The 15216-nt window shown below is 46.4% G+C and overlaps 1 pseudogene; it reads left to right on the forward strand.

The window, feature by feature from the left end:
- The window catches only part of LOC141220288 (uncharacterized), a 53108-nt pseudogene extending 48133 nt beyond the window's left edge, over window positions 1–4975 (forward strand).
- Window positions 4976–15216: the final 10241 nt, after the last annotated feature.

Genomic DNA, 15216 nt, shown 5'->3' on the forward strand with positions numbered 1-15216 from the left:
TGGTCCCTATTCTGCCCGGATTCCTACCTGCCAGTACCCGCCTGTCTGCATGCCAGCCGTGCCTGCCAGTGTCCACCTATCTGCATTCCAGCCGTGCCTGCCAATACCCACCTGTCTGCATACCAGCCGTGCCTGCCAGTACCCACTTGTCTGTATGCCAGCCTAACCTGCCTTTTCCTGCATTCCCCGGTGTGGGCAAACAGCTGTGACCGGGGTCTGACCTGGAGTAGCACCTGGTCCCTCTGCTCAGTTCCTCCCTGGTTCACGGAGTCGACTGAGCCGCCGTGTGACCTTGGTCGGACCAAGTTGATACTTAGTTACGCCCCTCCAGGCACTCCTCGGTTCATGGTTCAGTGGGATCGCTAATCACGCTCACGCCAGTCAGTCCGGGCGTGTGCGTAACAATTAACACATGTGGAATTATATACTTAACAAAAAAGTGTGAAACATATGTCTTATATTCTTGGTTCTTCAAAGTAGCCAGCTTTTGCTTTGATGACTGCTTTGCACACTCTTGGCATTCTCTTGATGAGCTTCAAGAGGTAGTCACCGGAAATGGTTTTCACTTCACAGGTGTGCCCTGTCAGGTTTACTAAGTGGGATTTCTTGCCTTATAAATGGGGTTGGGACCATCAGTTGTGTTGTGCAGAAGTCAGGTGGATACACAGCTGATAGTCCTACTGAATAGACTGTTAGCTGCTTTTTTCTTGCCATAATACAAATTCTAAGTAAAGAAAAACGAGTGGCCATTATTACTTTAAGAAATGAAGGTCAGTCAGTCCGAAAAATTGGGCAAACTTTGAAAGTGTCCACAAGTGCGGTTGCAAAAACCATCAAGCGCTACAAAGAAACTGGCTCACATGAGGACCGCCCCAGGAAAGGAAGACCAAGAGTCACCTCTGCTTCTGAGGATAAGTTTATCCGAGTCACCAGCCTCAGAAATCGCAGGTTAACAGCAGCTCAGATTAGAGACCAGGTCAATGCCAGACAAGAGTTCTAGCAGCAGACACATCTCTACAACAACTGTTAAGAGGAGACTTTGTGCAGCAGGCCTTCATGGTAAAATAGCTACTAGGACACCACTGCTACAAGGCAACAAGCAGAAAAAACTTGTTTGGGTTAAAGAACACAAGGAATGGACATTAGACCAGTGGAAATCTGTGCTTTGGTCTGATGAGTCCAAATTTGAGATCTTTGGTTCCAACCACCATGTCTTTTTGCGACGCAGAAAAGGTGAACGGATGGACTCTATATGCCTGGTTCCCACCGTGAAGCATGGAGGAGGAGGTGTGATGGTGTGGGGGTGCTTTGCTGATGACACTGTTGGGGATTTATTCAAAATTGAAGGCATACTGAACCATCTTGCAGCGGCATGCTATTCCATCCGGACAATGACCCCAACAGGACAATGACCCCAAACACACCTCCCGGCTGTGTAAGGGCTATTTGACCAAGAAGGAGAGTGATGGGGTGCTACGCCAGATGACCTGGCCTCCACAGTCACCAGACCTGAACCCAATCGAGATGGTTTGGGGTGAGCTGGAACGCACAGTGAAGGCAAAAGGGCCAACAAGTGCTAAGCGTCTCTGGGAACTCCTTCAAGATTGCAGGAAGACCATTTCCGGTGACTACCACCATGGTACTTCGAGCCAATGCCAGCAGGCTCAGTCACAAATTGCATCTCCGTGGCAGAGAGGGTACCATAATAACACAAAAAATCATTAAAGCAATGCAACGATACCAAACCATAGCAAATGATCCTTGATTCAACAATCAACATGTATAATGTAAAAGGAATGTTCTCACCCAAGGCATTGTGGATATGAACATGTTTCAGGTATCTCCTCTTGGTATGCTGGATGAGCCCAGACCGAGCAAAATGCCAGTTTTTCTCCCAAAAATACTGTCCTTGTTATCCTGGCATGTAGCTTAATAGACTCAGTCTCACATCCAATCTTGTAATCTGTTGAACGTTGCCGAGCCTTAGGCCATTGGTAAGCTTCTAGTTGGCAAAGCAACTCATCGCCATCCCAGGATCATATTGTGGGGGAGATAATGGATTGACAGATGGGCCACTCTTTCTCTCTGTCAAACCTGTAATTAGGATTCATCCTCTTAATGTATCTTCAGTACTATTTCTGTCTCCTTCTAAGATTTCCTATTATGTCCTTAGGCGTGCTGTGGATATGATTATGGTGGCTGGAGTTCGACTACTTCTGGATGTAACTTTACCTTTGTGACAAGTCAGTCTCATTTGTATATGGTGCGGAAATATTGACACTCCATTTTTAATTGTGTGGACACTTTTCTATACTAATTGCATGATAGGAAGCTTGCTGCGAGAGTGAAATGGCACTGGTGGTACATCAAGGGGGTAAAACCTGATGCCAGGTTCCCTTTAGGAACTGTCAATTTGCTGTCTAATCTCTGCCACCCCTGACTTGTGCCAATGTCACCAGATTATAAGTGTCATTCACTTTACCCGTCATTGTGTTAATGTTATGGCATGTAGTTGTCCTCCTTATTACTGGTACTTTCACTGACGAGGGTCTTCACTGTGAGCTCCAGCAAATACATTTAGAAATCCCTTTTGTATTCACATCTAATCCATCTTTCATCCTGATAGGAAATCCTTGTGATAATAACGGTTTATCACGAAGTTGTAAAAAAGAAGATCTCATGAAGCACTCTAAAGGAGAAAACCTCATCACCCTTCCTGCACCTCCTGGACTTCACAGCACTTCACCTTCTTATAATCCTCCTGATCATGAGGAATCATCTCCTGAGCAATCTCGCATTATTACCAAAAGTCCAGGTGACAGTGGATACAAGACTTCAGTGTGACAAGCAACTTGCTAAAAGCTCAGCTCAGACACAAAGAAAACACAAAGGAGAAAAGCCATACTCCTGTTCAGAATGTGGGAAATGCTTTACAACTAAATCAAAATGTGTTATGCATGGGAGAATTCACACAGGAGAAAAGACATTTTCATGTTCGGAATGTGAGAAGTCCTTCAAAGATAAAAGGAGTCTTATTACACATCAGAGAATTCACACAGGAGAGAAGCCATATTCTTGCTCACACTGTGAGAAATGCTTTACAGATAAAGCAAATCTTGTGAAACATGAGAGTAATCACACAGGACAGAAGCCATATTCATGTTCAGAATGTGGGAAATCTTTTAAAAATAAATCAAGTTTTGATAAACATTATAGAATTCACACTGGAGAGAAGCCTTATTCATGTTCACTGTGTGGGAAATGTTTTACACAAAAATCACATTTTGTTTTACACAAGAAAATTCGCACAGGAGAATATTCATATCCAGAATGTGGGAAGTCCTTCACAGATAAAGGGTATCTTATTGTACATCAGAGAATTCATACAGGAGAGATACCGTATTCATGTTCAGAATGTGGGAAATGTTTTGAAAGGAAATCATATCTTGATGCACACAAAAGAACTCACACAGGGGAGAAACCGTATTTATGTTTAGAATGTGGAAGGTGCTTTGCAGAAAAATTTAATCTTGTTAAACATCAGAAAGTTCACACAGGAGAAAAGCCGTGTTCATGTTCAGAATGTGGGAAGTCCTTCAGAGATAAAGGGAATCTTATTACACATCAGAAAATTCACACAGGAGAGAAGCCATATTCATGTTCAGAATGTGGGAAATGTTTTAGAAATAAATCACATCTTGTTACACATCATAGAGTTCACACCGGGGAGAAACCATATTCATGTTAACTCTGTGGGAAAGGCTTTACAGAAAAATTAGATCTTATGAAACACGAGAAAAGTCACACACCAGAGAAGCCGTATTCATGTCCAGAATGTGGGAAGTCGTTCACAGATAGAGGGCATCTTAGTATACATCAGAGAATTCATATAGAAGAGAAACCATATTCATGTCCAGAATGTGGGAAATCTGTTAAACAAAGAACAAAGTTTACTATGCATGAGAGAATTCACACTGGAGAGAAGCCGTATTCATGTTCACTGTGTGGGAAATGTTTTACACAAAAATCACATTTAGTTTCACATGAGAAAATTCACATGGGAGAAAAAACATTTTCTTGTTCAATATGAAGAAAGTCCTTCATTGAGAAAAGGGGTCTTATTCGACATCAGGAGAGACTCCATATTCATGTTCAGAATGTGTGAAATCTCTTATAAATAAAACAAGTCTTATTACACATGAGAGAAGTCACAGGAGAGAAGCCGTATTCATGTTCACGATCTAGGAAATCTTTTATAAATACCGTATTTCTCAGATTAGAAGACGCAGTTTTTTCCTCAAAATTTGGGGGGGGGGGGTGATCTTATAATGCAAAGGTATTATACCTGGGGGGCGGTGTCAGATCAGGGTCACAGATACAGGAGGTTGGCGGCGGCAAGAGCGGGGCGATGCTGTGGGCCCCGTCCTCAGAAGGGTCGCTGATTCAAGGCGGTGGTGGTGGTGGCGGGAGTGGGGCGATGCTGCGGCCCTATCCTCAAAAGTCGGTGGTGAGTGGAGGTTCCCTATCCCGTAGCCATAGCCCTGCGGTGTGCTTCGGCAAAATGGCCTCCGGAGCATGCACAGATTGAGATCTCGGGAGATGTGAATAAAAACAAAAACTTTTATTGAAAAATCCAAATTAAAATCATGGAAGCATTATAAAATATGACATTCTGGGGATAGTAGCAAAAAATCTACGCGTTTCGAACCAGCATTTGTGTTCAGTTCTTCTGCATGGCATAATAAATAACCAGTAACCGGCTTCTTATACACATCATAGTGTCTAATGCACAGCGGAGACCCCCAGCCCCAAATGGACATGTGCAAGTATGTCTACATTACCCCTATGGACGATCATATATCCACAACAAAAAGCATCCGTGCAATAGAAGAATGAAGTGTCTGCATCTATAATGTGTATATTATGTATAATTACTATAAAAGAGGAAAAAACACAATTCAGTAAATGGATACAAGGTCTGAACGAAGCTTCATATCACTGCGGAATCTGGAGTCCAATTCCAGAATCCACAAGGCTTCTCTGGGGTGTACTTTTTATACCAATCTCCCCCTTAGCTGGTCTGGTGACATATTCAATACCCACAACTGTAAAGTGATTAAATTCCTATTGTGTTCTATGAATTGTTGCACAAACCACATTTAGGTCTACCACATTCAATAAAACCTTTGGTATTCAACCACGTGTCAGTTGGCGTTTTGTTGAGATATATGTAAATTGCCTCTTCAGAGAAAAAGAGGACTTGTACTCTATAGCGCCACCTATTGGAAGCCGCAATCCTACAAGTCACAATCAACCCTTTAACGAGTCGTGCAATATGACTTAGGATAGAAGCCAAATCAGAATCTCAATTTGCAGACAAGGTGTTTCGGGCTGTTGGCCCTCGTCAGTGCAGAGTATGAGACCTGATTTGGCTAGGTGAGAGGCTCTGGACCGAGATCTCTGAAGAGGCAATTTACATATTACATTTCCCAGAGGAGCATTGCATGGCGAATAAGCCTCCTTACCTTGACGTGCCAGAGCTGGTGTGTCACTCTCCATAAGGAGAAACGTTACCCCTTAGATCTCTATTGAGATATATAAATTGAGAAGGGATCACCCACACCCAGGATCTGTTGGAATCTTGTTCAATCCCGTACCACAGTCTGGATGATTAGTTCACAGTGTTGAATATATTGCAGAATTATTTCTACTATTTGTGTATATGCTGGATGAAATATTATTGGATAAATTATGAAGAAAAACAATTTGGTGTTCCGCTTTCTATTTTTGCATGGACTATGGTCAGTTGGTGTGAGCAGCTGCTATGCGGCTATTATAAGTGAGGTATTTTTTCAACTTTTGGATACTCCTGGATAACCCCGTATACACGCTAGACTAACGTAGCACCCCGAGGACTCGGCTGCTACAGGGGTATTGCACCTCGAACCAGAGGTGTGGTATTCCACTCCCGGGTAAGGATGGAGTGTGGAACAGAGCTCAGACAACTGCATGCACTACACTCACCCCATTTCCGGGGGACAGAACAACGGTACTCCCACTAGGAAGATGTGCAGGTACGACAGCGTCTGTCCCCGGCTGGAGTGTGGAGGGGGGAGGAATATCCCTGTAGTGCAGGAGCAGATAGGGGAGGTACTCTGGGTATAGCTAGGAGCCCATTGGGTGCTAGTCACCTGGGCTCACACATAGAGGGAGTATATAAGGTGGGCACCATCTGGAGACAGGGTCTGTTCTGTGGAGAGAGGAGTTCAGCCAGAGAGGGCTGACAGGGAGCTGTGGCTCCGGCTGGGCCCAGCTCCAGGGCCAGGCCTGAAGCAGAGAGAAGGAGGCAGAAAGGCCCAGAGACGCAAGGAGAGAGGGAACCCTGAGATCCCACAGGAGAACGAAAAGGGTGAAGGGTTGGCAGAGAAGGGTACCGGATCCCAAACTGGTAGAGGCTAATCATCCTCAGCCAGGAACCGGAGGTCGTGGTCAAGCTTTGGCACGACCCTCACCACATCCACCAGGAAGGCATACCACGCATAGGGCCAGGGAAGCCAGGAAAGGTTTCACCACCAAGAGGCCCGAGGGAGCCGGACATAGGTGGGTCCCTGGTGAGAACGGCCAGTAGGAAGGAAGAGAGGGGAGCTCTGGACCACGCTCTGGAACTACCTGGGAGTTGGCCGAGTCCCTGACCTGGTGGACGCAGCATGACTCGGGTGGTCCTTACTGTGCACAAGCGACCGGATAAAGAACAGTGAGTAAAGCTTTTGAAACTGCACTTCAAGCCTCCGTGTTTCATGGTCACACCTGCACCTTCAGTACTGGGACACCCGCACCATCACTCCCCTCATCCAACTCACAATAGCTGCCCTGAGGCCATACCCCTCCCGTTGGGGGTCATACCATCCACGCTGCACAATCCTACTACCGGCCTCAGCGGTCTGCCCTGCAGCGGCAGCTCCATAGCTGCATTCAACGGGTGGCGTAGTCGAGCAATACAGTATCATCTGCCAAACACTGCCTCCTAGTTTGACACCCTGGGCACGGACCGGGTCACCGCCACGAGGACTACTACCCCTATTCAGATCCGGCTCCGGGTATCCCCTGAACATGGCCCAGGGGGCGCGTCACTAACGTAGGCCGCACTCGCTGATATCAATGGGTTCGGCTCACAGTCTACGGCTACGTTCACACATCTGTGTGGCTGTTACAATCCGAGGTAAATAGACCAATATTTTCTCAGGTGACATCCAAGTTGTACCCTGGTTGCTTCTGTGTGTAGAGGGTCCTTGCTTCCAAGCTAATAAAAAAACTTTTGGAAGGTCACCGTCAGAGAGAGATTAAAATCCATAACACATCTTCAAGGACATGTCCCCCTCACAATAAACATATGGGAAAGAGAGAAAACCAATTATAGCTAAAGAGCGAGAGCACCTCATCTCCTTTTTGAAGCACAGACCTTCTCGCATGGACAGGTGATTAAAACAGGATTTCTGCTGGGGAATAAGACTGTCAGCTTGAGATCTATTTCCGCAGGGGCAGAGCAGTGCAGGGGCCGCCATTGTTCCAAGGAAGAAGCATCCTCGGTTCAAAGGATTTTTCTGACAATGTTCCAGATTTTGTGTCTCCATTGTCCAGTTATTAATATTGGGGTTTGTATATTTTTGGCGTTGTAGTGAAGGGAACGCATTCACTCACATCACTGTAGGGCTATGTAAGGTGGCTAATGGTCGCATAGTCGATGGGAGTTATGTGTCACAGATATGGCTGGTCTCTGTGATGTAACCCGGAGTGTTTTCTCTGGTGCATGTACAGCTGTGCTCAAAAGTTCACATACCCCAGTTCTTAATACCATGTATTGCCCCCTCAAACATCAATGAGAGCTTGAATTTTTGCTTTCTTGGCCTTGTTTCAGAGAATATGAATGATAACAAAAAAACTTTTTCTCCACTCATGGTTATTGGTTGGGTGAAACCATTTATTGTCAAAACTACTGTGTTTTCTCTTTTTAAATCTTAATGACAACCAAAAACATCCAAATGTCCCTGATCAAAAGTTCACATACTTCAGTTCTTAATACCATGTATTGCCCCCCCTAACATCAATGAGAGCTTGAAGTCTTTTGTGGTATTTGTGGATGAGGTTCTTTATTTTCTCCCGGAATGCCAATGAACTGGTCGGACTGGTCGAGACATACCAGGGGGTTGAAGGTTCCTTGGGAAGGCAGCCCACTCCATACTGTGGCTCCCGACAGGAGGCCCAAAGGGGGGTGGGGCATCCAAGGTCCAAAGGGACGGGGGAAGTGGTGCCCAAAGTCCCTACCGGTGATGTTGTTTGCTGGAGGTGCCATGGCTCAGGCCATATAGCCGCCCGTTGTCCCTTGAACCCCGAGCGGATGGACTGCAGCATAGGACGCCACTGTTCATATTATGTGTATCCGTCCTGCAGTGTGAACTGTCCAACCAGCGAGGGGCCTCAAGCATATCCCGTGAAGGTGAACGGGTGGGAGGTAACGGCACTTAGACTCCGGGAGTCTGGTGACCCTTGTGAGGGCCACCCTTCCCCTCCAACTGATCCCAGGGGAAAAAGTTAGTGTACCGTGCATTCATGGTGATGCTAAAGACTATGCCACATGCTATCCAGATGCAATTCTCCTGAGAAACTCCTCCACAAAAAGTATAGCCCGCAAATTGGTCCACGTTTTTCCCGGACAGGTTTACCAAAGGAGATCATGACGGATCAGAGAAAACATTTTAAGAGTAAGTTGATGAGGGAATTCTGCAAGGTCCTGGAAATCTCCCAACTGAGGACTTCAGTGTACCATCGTCAGACAGAGGGCACTGTGGAAAGGTTTAATAAAACGTTAAAAGAGTATGCTGAGGAAGGCCATAGAAGGGGACGGTAAAGACTGGGTGTCAGGGATTCACACGATCCCAATTACTCACAGAGACCACCCACTGTGATGTCTTGGGCAAACAGCTCTCTGCTGCCCCCCTCCATAGGAGGCTGCAGGCTGTTCTCCCTAAGTACTTATCAGCAGGCTAGCAGTGAGCGTACAGCATACACACACCTTCCAACACATAGTACGAGGGCATATACATATATTCTATCACTGATAGCCTCACGATAACCCACTTAATATTATTCGCTGCCACCACCAATCAGCTTTAAAATATAATACAGGTCTGATCGGTCAGCTGCTTTCTGGTAGCGTATATGGCTTCAGGGGAGTAACGATTACAGGACAAAAGAAACAAGACTATTAAATTTCATATTTAATCCAAAAGGGATGCAGTGTTTATGAAAAGTATACAAAAGGTTTTACAAAAGGAGAGAATACAGTACAGGGTATACAGTTACATGAAATAAAAAGGATTAAAAAGGGACTTACTACAAAGATCGCAGAGACGATTCAGTTTATCTGGAGGGGGGCTCTCCTATTAATTTGACCGTTATCGAACGTGACCCCTGCTATATCAAATATATTACTCCCGGCATGAGTATGGACCCATCTTCAGCTGGGTCTTTTATACCGAAGGGGAACCTGCCCACATACTCCCCTGCTATGACCTCACGTGGGTGGTCTCCGCCCTTTATGGTTTTATTAAAATATCTAGTTTCTGCGATAACTTCTCGCTGGTTGATCACAGAAGCCCAAAAGTAATACCATATTTTCCATTATGAATTTACCTTTCTTTAGAGACCACACATGACATAGCTGCGGTCTGTTATATTGTACTTTTGCATTACCGCTAAGCGGAGGGGCATACAGCTACGGAAAATTATGCATATTTTTCCTTAGCTGACCCTGCTACTAAAAATATGAGTCCCATTATTATCGGAAGTACAGAACTTCTGTTATTCCATATTTCATGTCGGTGCCGGCCAGACTGTAGATTTCTGTAGATCAGAAGGGCGATGCACTGGGGGTGAGAGAAAATTCCTTTGAAGCCAGGAACTGCATCCTTCTCACCTAGGTGTATAATTATCACAGGCCCGTGCCACTAGGAAATACACTCGTATGTTAACTTGAGTTTGCCACCTCTCCTGTGTAAGCAATTTGCATGGAGAGCTTCTTTTACTTCTGACAGATGGCCGATAAGGGAGGGGAATGAGGGGCTTGAAGAAATTTTTATTATTTTCTATGACTTTTCCACTCTATGAGGTAGCGTAAGGGCTAATTTACAGATCGCCCCATAAGCAAACCTCACGGCACCACCCTTCCTGATAATCCGACAAGCCGTGAACCCAACTTGTCCACCACCCTGACCGACTGGGGATCCTGCTTTCCGATAACCCTGACTGGTTCGGGGTATATTTTTCCAACCCCTCTGACAGGCTATGGGTACCTTCCTCCCATACTCCTTACAAACAGTGGGACACACATTTCTTTTACCTTACCCGTTGTGGGGCCTACTTTTCCTGCTAGCATTTTTACCTTGGAAGCCAGGCTAACTATGGGGCAGCCGCAAATGGGCATGCATAGTCTGTCGCGACACAGGACCACTTTCCCTATGATCCCTGTGTTTCTCACTATCCTTTCCCGTTACCCCGGGAGCCGTGCTAGTCATGGGGCAGCTATCACTGACCATATCACCATCTGGCGTGACACTGGTCACCTGCACGGGGCGACCTGCTTTCTGGTGTCTGAGCCTGCTCCCATTGCCCATAGCACTTATGCTGGCTCGTTTTAGGGGATTCTCAGCAGCATAACCCCGCGGTGTGAGGTGGCTGAGTTCCCCTTTACCCCTACACACATTTTTATTATGCATGACATTAATATTATTGACAGTGGCATTACATGACATATCAGATCTGGGAGGGTATCTGGCAACCAACCATCCCAGATCACTTCCCAATAGCACATTAGTGGGGAGATTCTCTGACACCCCCACTTCCCTTAACCCCTCCCTGCACCCAAGTCCAGGAAAACTCGGGCCATCGGTATGGGACGGCGAACACCCCCAAACCCGGTGACAGTCAGGGTCTTCCCAGGAATGAGTTCTTCTGGTAGCACAAACTCAGGGCTGAGGAGGGTACGTTCTGCGCCAGTGTCCATAATGCCAACAGTAATGGTGTTGCCCACAGTAACCGGTTGTAAGTTCTCACGTGCTCTGCCGACCGCCCCACCCACAAAAAAAATTGGCTGCCGTAGGCCCTAGTGCCTCAGGTGTGGGGTTCATCTTCTGCCTCTTCGGGCAGACAAGGCTGATGTGACCCGTTTGGTCACAAGTATAACACCTGCGGGAGTCAAATGCAGGCAGGGTGCTGGAAGATGAAGCAGGAACCGCTGAGGGTCGGCTGGCTGGAACACTGGGGGTGACTGTCGGCTTAACCCCTTTCCAGCTTGCATCGGCTGACTTCTGCACCTCTGGTGTGTGGTTGGCCTCAAAGGTATCCGCAATCTGGTTTGCTTTGGCGGCTTCCTTTGGCTCCCAGTCAAGCACAAACTGTCGCACTTCCATGGGGCAAAGACGAAGAAACTGGTCCTTCACCTTCAGATCCTTCAAGTCCTCAAAGGTGGTGACTGACAGTCCTTGGAACCACTGCTCAAAGTTGGTCCTGAGCCCATTCACCACATCACTATAGCTATCATGTGGTCCACGTTGGAGGGCTCTGAACTTTTTCAGGTAAACCTCTGGAGTAAGCTGGTACTTTTTTTTTTAGCAAGGCCTGCTTGATGGCCTCATATTCTCCATCTTGGGCTTGAGGAAGAGAAGAAAACACTTCCAGAGCTCTTCCTCTGAGCCCTGGAGTTAAAAATCTGGCCCACTGATATTTAGGCAGCTGATACTGCCTGCAGGCTTTTTCAAATCCTCGCAGAAATGTGTCCAAGTCCCCGTGCTTTTCCATTACCGAAAAATGCTCAGGACGGGGATTAACCCCTTTACCCCCGAGGGTGGTTTGCACGTTAATAACCAGGACAATTCTGACCACTGTCACTTTATGAGGTAATTACTCTGGAACGCTTCAACGGATCCCCCTGATTCTGAGACTGTTTTTTCGTGACAGATTGTACTTCATGATAGTGGTAAAATTTATTCGATATCACTTGCGTTTATTTGTGAAAAAAACGGAAATTTGGTGAAAATTTTGCAATTTTCAAAATTTGAATTTTTATGCCCTTAAATCAGAGAGATATGTCACACAAAAGAGTTAATAAATAACATTTCCCACATGTCTACTTTACATCAGCACAATTTTGGAACCAAAATTTTTTTTATTAGGGAGCTATAAGGGTTAAAAGTTGACCAGCGATTTCTAAATTTTCCAACAAAATTTACAAAACCATTTTTTTAGGGACCACATCACATTTGAAGTGACTTTGAGAGGTCTTTATGACAGAAAATACCCAAAAGTGACACGATTCTAAAAACTGCACCCCTCAAGGTGCTCAAAACCACATTCAAGAAGTTTATTAACCCTTCAGGTGCTTCACAGGAATTTTTGGAATGTGGAAGAAGAAAATGAACATTTAACTATTTTCACAAAAATGTTAATTTAGACCCCAATTTTTTATTTTTGCAAGGGTAACAGGAAAAAATGGACCCCCAAATTTGGTGTACAATTTCTCCTGAGCATGCTAATACCCCATATGTGGAGGCAAACCACTGTTTGGGCTCACTGCAGGGCTCGGAAGGGAAGGAGCGCCATTTGACTTTTTGAAAGTAAAATTTGCTTGAATAATTAGCAGACGCCATGTTGCTTTTGGAGAGCCCCTGATGCGCCTAAACAGTGGAATCCCCCCAAAAGTGACCCCATTTCGGAAACTAGCCCCCTCAAGGATTTTATCAAGGGGTATAGTGAACATTTTGAACCCAGAGGTACGACACAGAAATTGATAACAATAGTTCATCACATTGAATAAGTTGTCATTAGTCTTGAGCGCAAGTGCTCGCTACTTGAGTTTACATCGGGTACTCAGGTATGCACCATGTATCGCGGCTGCTCAAGTGACATGTGCGTCATCCAGGGGGAATATAGGGGACCCGGGCCTTTTACCTTGTTTAGGATGTCACGGCAGTTGGCTCCCGGGCCCGTACTCTGGGTCTCTCTTTAAAAAGGGGTTTTAGTATACAGTTTGTCTCGTGACGCCACCTGTGGTTTCCGGTAATGGTTACCGGCGCTGCTGCAGACCTCCGGGGGGTGATGGGATGGCAGCTGGGATGTTTCTGCTCCCACAGGTGGAGCGGGCCCCCGGGGCAGTGTAGGTGCAAATGGTGGTGATGCTGGGGCTTGCAGTGCAGGAGAGATGGCGCAGCAGGAGTAACTGACAGAGACAGGAGATTCACTTCAGTACCTTTACTGGTGTGGATGTCAGGTATGGTCTAGGGTACTCGGTAGGAAGGGTGCACTTCAGGACTTCTCCCCAGTGAGCGGGTATAAGGCCTCCTGGTGTCTCCCTCTCTCTAAGCTCCTGGCCAGCCTGCAACTGGGCCTAGCTTCTGTGTCGTGCTCTTCCTTCACCTGTCGCTTGGTAGTAGGACCTTTTTCTGGCAACCACTATCCCTGGACGCCGGGGCCTTCTGGGTTCCTAGTCCTGTCAAGGGTTTAGCTTCAGGTCAATCAGGGACTTGTAGTCCTCCTGGTATGCCGGTGATCCCTACTGGGTATAAAGGACCCCGTAGGTGCAGATCCGGTGTCCGGTTCGTGTCTTGGGGTGAGTCTATGATGCTCCTCTGCCCCCTCAAATCCTCTCTCTCTTCTTACTGCCTCCGGCCACACTCGGGGTTCTCAATTCAGCTGCAGACGTGCTGCGTCTTCACTGCTCTTAGAGGCAGCACACTCTCTGAACTCTCACTAAACTGAACTGCCTGGCTCCACCCTCCATATATATATCTCTATCAGGGCTCCCTCTGGTGGTATGAGGTGGAAGGGTGGAGGTATCTGCATGTAATAAGGGCCTCTTGTGGAGAAGTCCATCCATGCACCCTTTTGGGTCCTGTGGTACCTGTGAACAGCAGGGTGCCACATTCCCCCTAGTACAATTCAGTACTCCTGGACTGAAGCATTTTGTAACAGGTTACAACAATAACAATAATAATAATAACAATAATAAAGTTACAGTAAGTCCCGTAACCCGGTGTCCATTTCACCGATGAAAGTGCAAAATGAGTAACATGAGGGACCCGCCTGAAAATCCTCAACGTAGGCCCTGGGTGTGGCTACAGGGCATAAGTGATCCAGGTGTTGGACCACATCTTCGGCCACGCCAAACGGGTTTTTTTGTTCAGTGGTCAAATAAGGGGGGCACTTTTGATGAGTGCAACTATTTACAAGAACAGTTTTTGGCTGCTCACAGTTCTCAGCCTACAAGTCTCTGTACCCTGACGGGTAACTACAGGCACACATTAATTTCAATTTACACAATAAACAATAGGCAATACCCAACTGGGTAACTATTTATACTTTAGACATTTTAATCCCTAAACCTGGCAGGGATTTGTCCTTGAGTGCATGCACTCTCTGCTAACCTATCAGTGTACGTGCTGGTAGATTATAAAACTGCCTTAATTTCTCTATGGGACTGGCAAGTGCACTGATAACTGGGCCTTCAGGCTCTGATTCAACGAGTGATCCTTCTCTTACTGGGGACTCTTCCTGTTCCTGAGCAGGTTCTTCTAGGGCGCTCACAGGTTCTTCTTGTGGTTGATAGAAGTGTATTACTGGTATAATAACTGCTCCATCAAGTTGAGGCCAGTCTGCAGGGAAATCTCCTAGAACTGTGTGGAGCACATCTTCCTTGGGTTCTTCCGGTGCTATAGGAGGTACTTCTTCCTCCGTTGTCTTCAGTAGACCTGGGCACACCTTCAAATGGTCTCTTGAGACTGTTGCGGTTGTCTTACCTCCATCCTTACTAATCAGGCAGGTTTTACTGTTGTCAAATCTGGAGTTTAGCACAGTGATGGCTCTTTTTCCCACTGGTCATCGAGCTTGTGACCTCTTCTTTTCCGCTTCAGCACTATCTCTCCAGGTGCCAAGGGTTCTGCTGGTGCATGTTTATTGTACTGCTCTTCCTGTCTTTCCCTCACCTTGTTTAGACTGTCTTCGACACAGGCCCGTACCTTCCTGTACTGCTCTTGTCCCAATCTTCAGTGGATGTATCTGCAGCAGGTTCTACCCTCCGAGCTCCAGGTCCATGGGCAATTTTCCAGGTCTAGCTCTCATGAGGTACGCTGGGGTACAAATTGTAGAACTCACGGGTATGTGGTTATA

This window comes from Phyllobates terribilis, unplaced genomic scaffold (genome assembly GCF_046119375.1).
Source record: "Phyllobates terribilis strain yellow unplaced genomic scaffold, ASM4611937v1 Scaffold_279__1_contigs__length_2497574, whole genome shotgun sequence".
Taxonomy (NCBI): Eukaryota; Metazoa; Chordata; class Amphibia; order Anura; family Dendrobatidae; genus Phyllobates; species Phyllobates terribilis.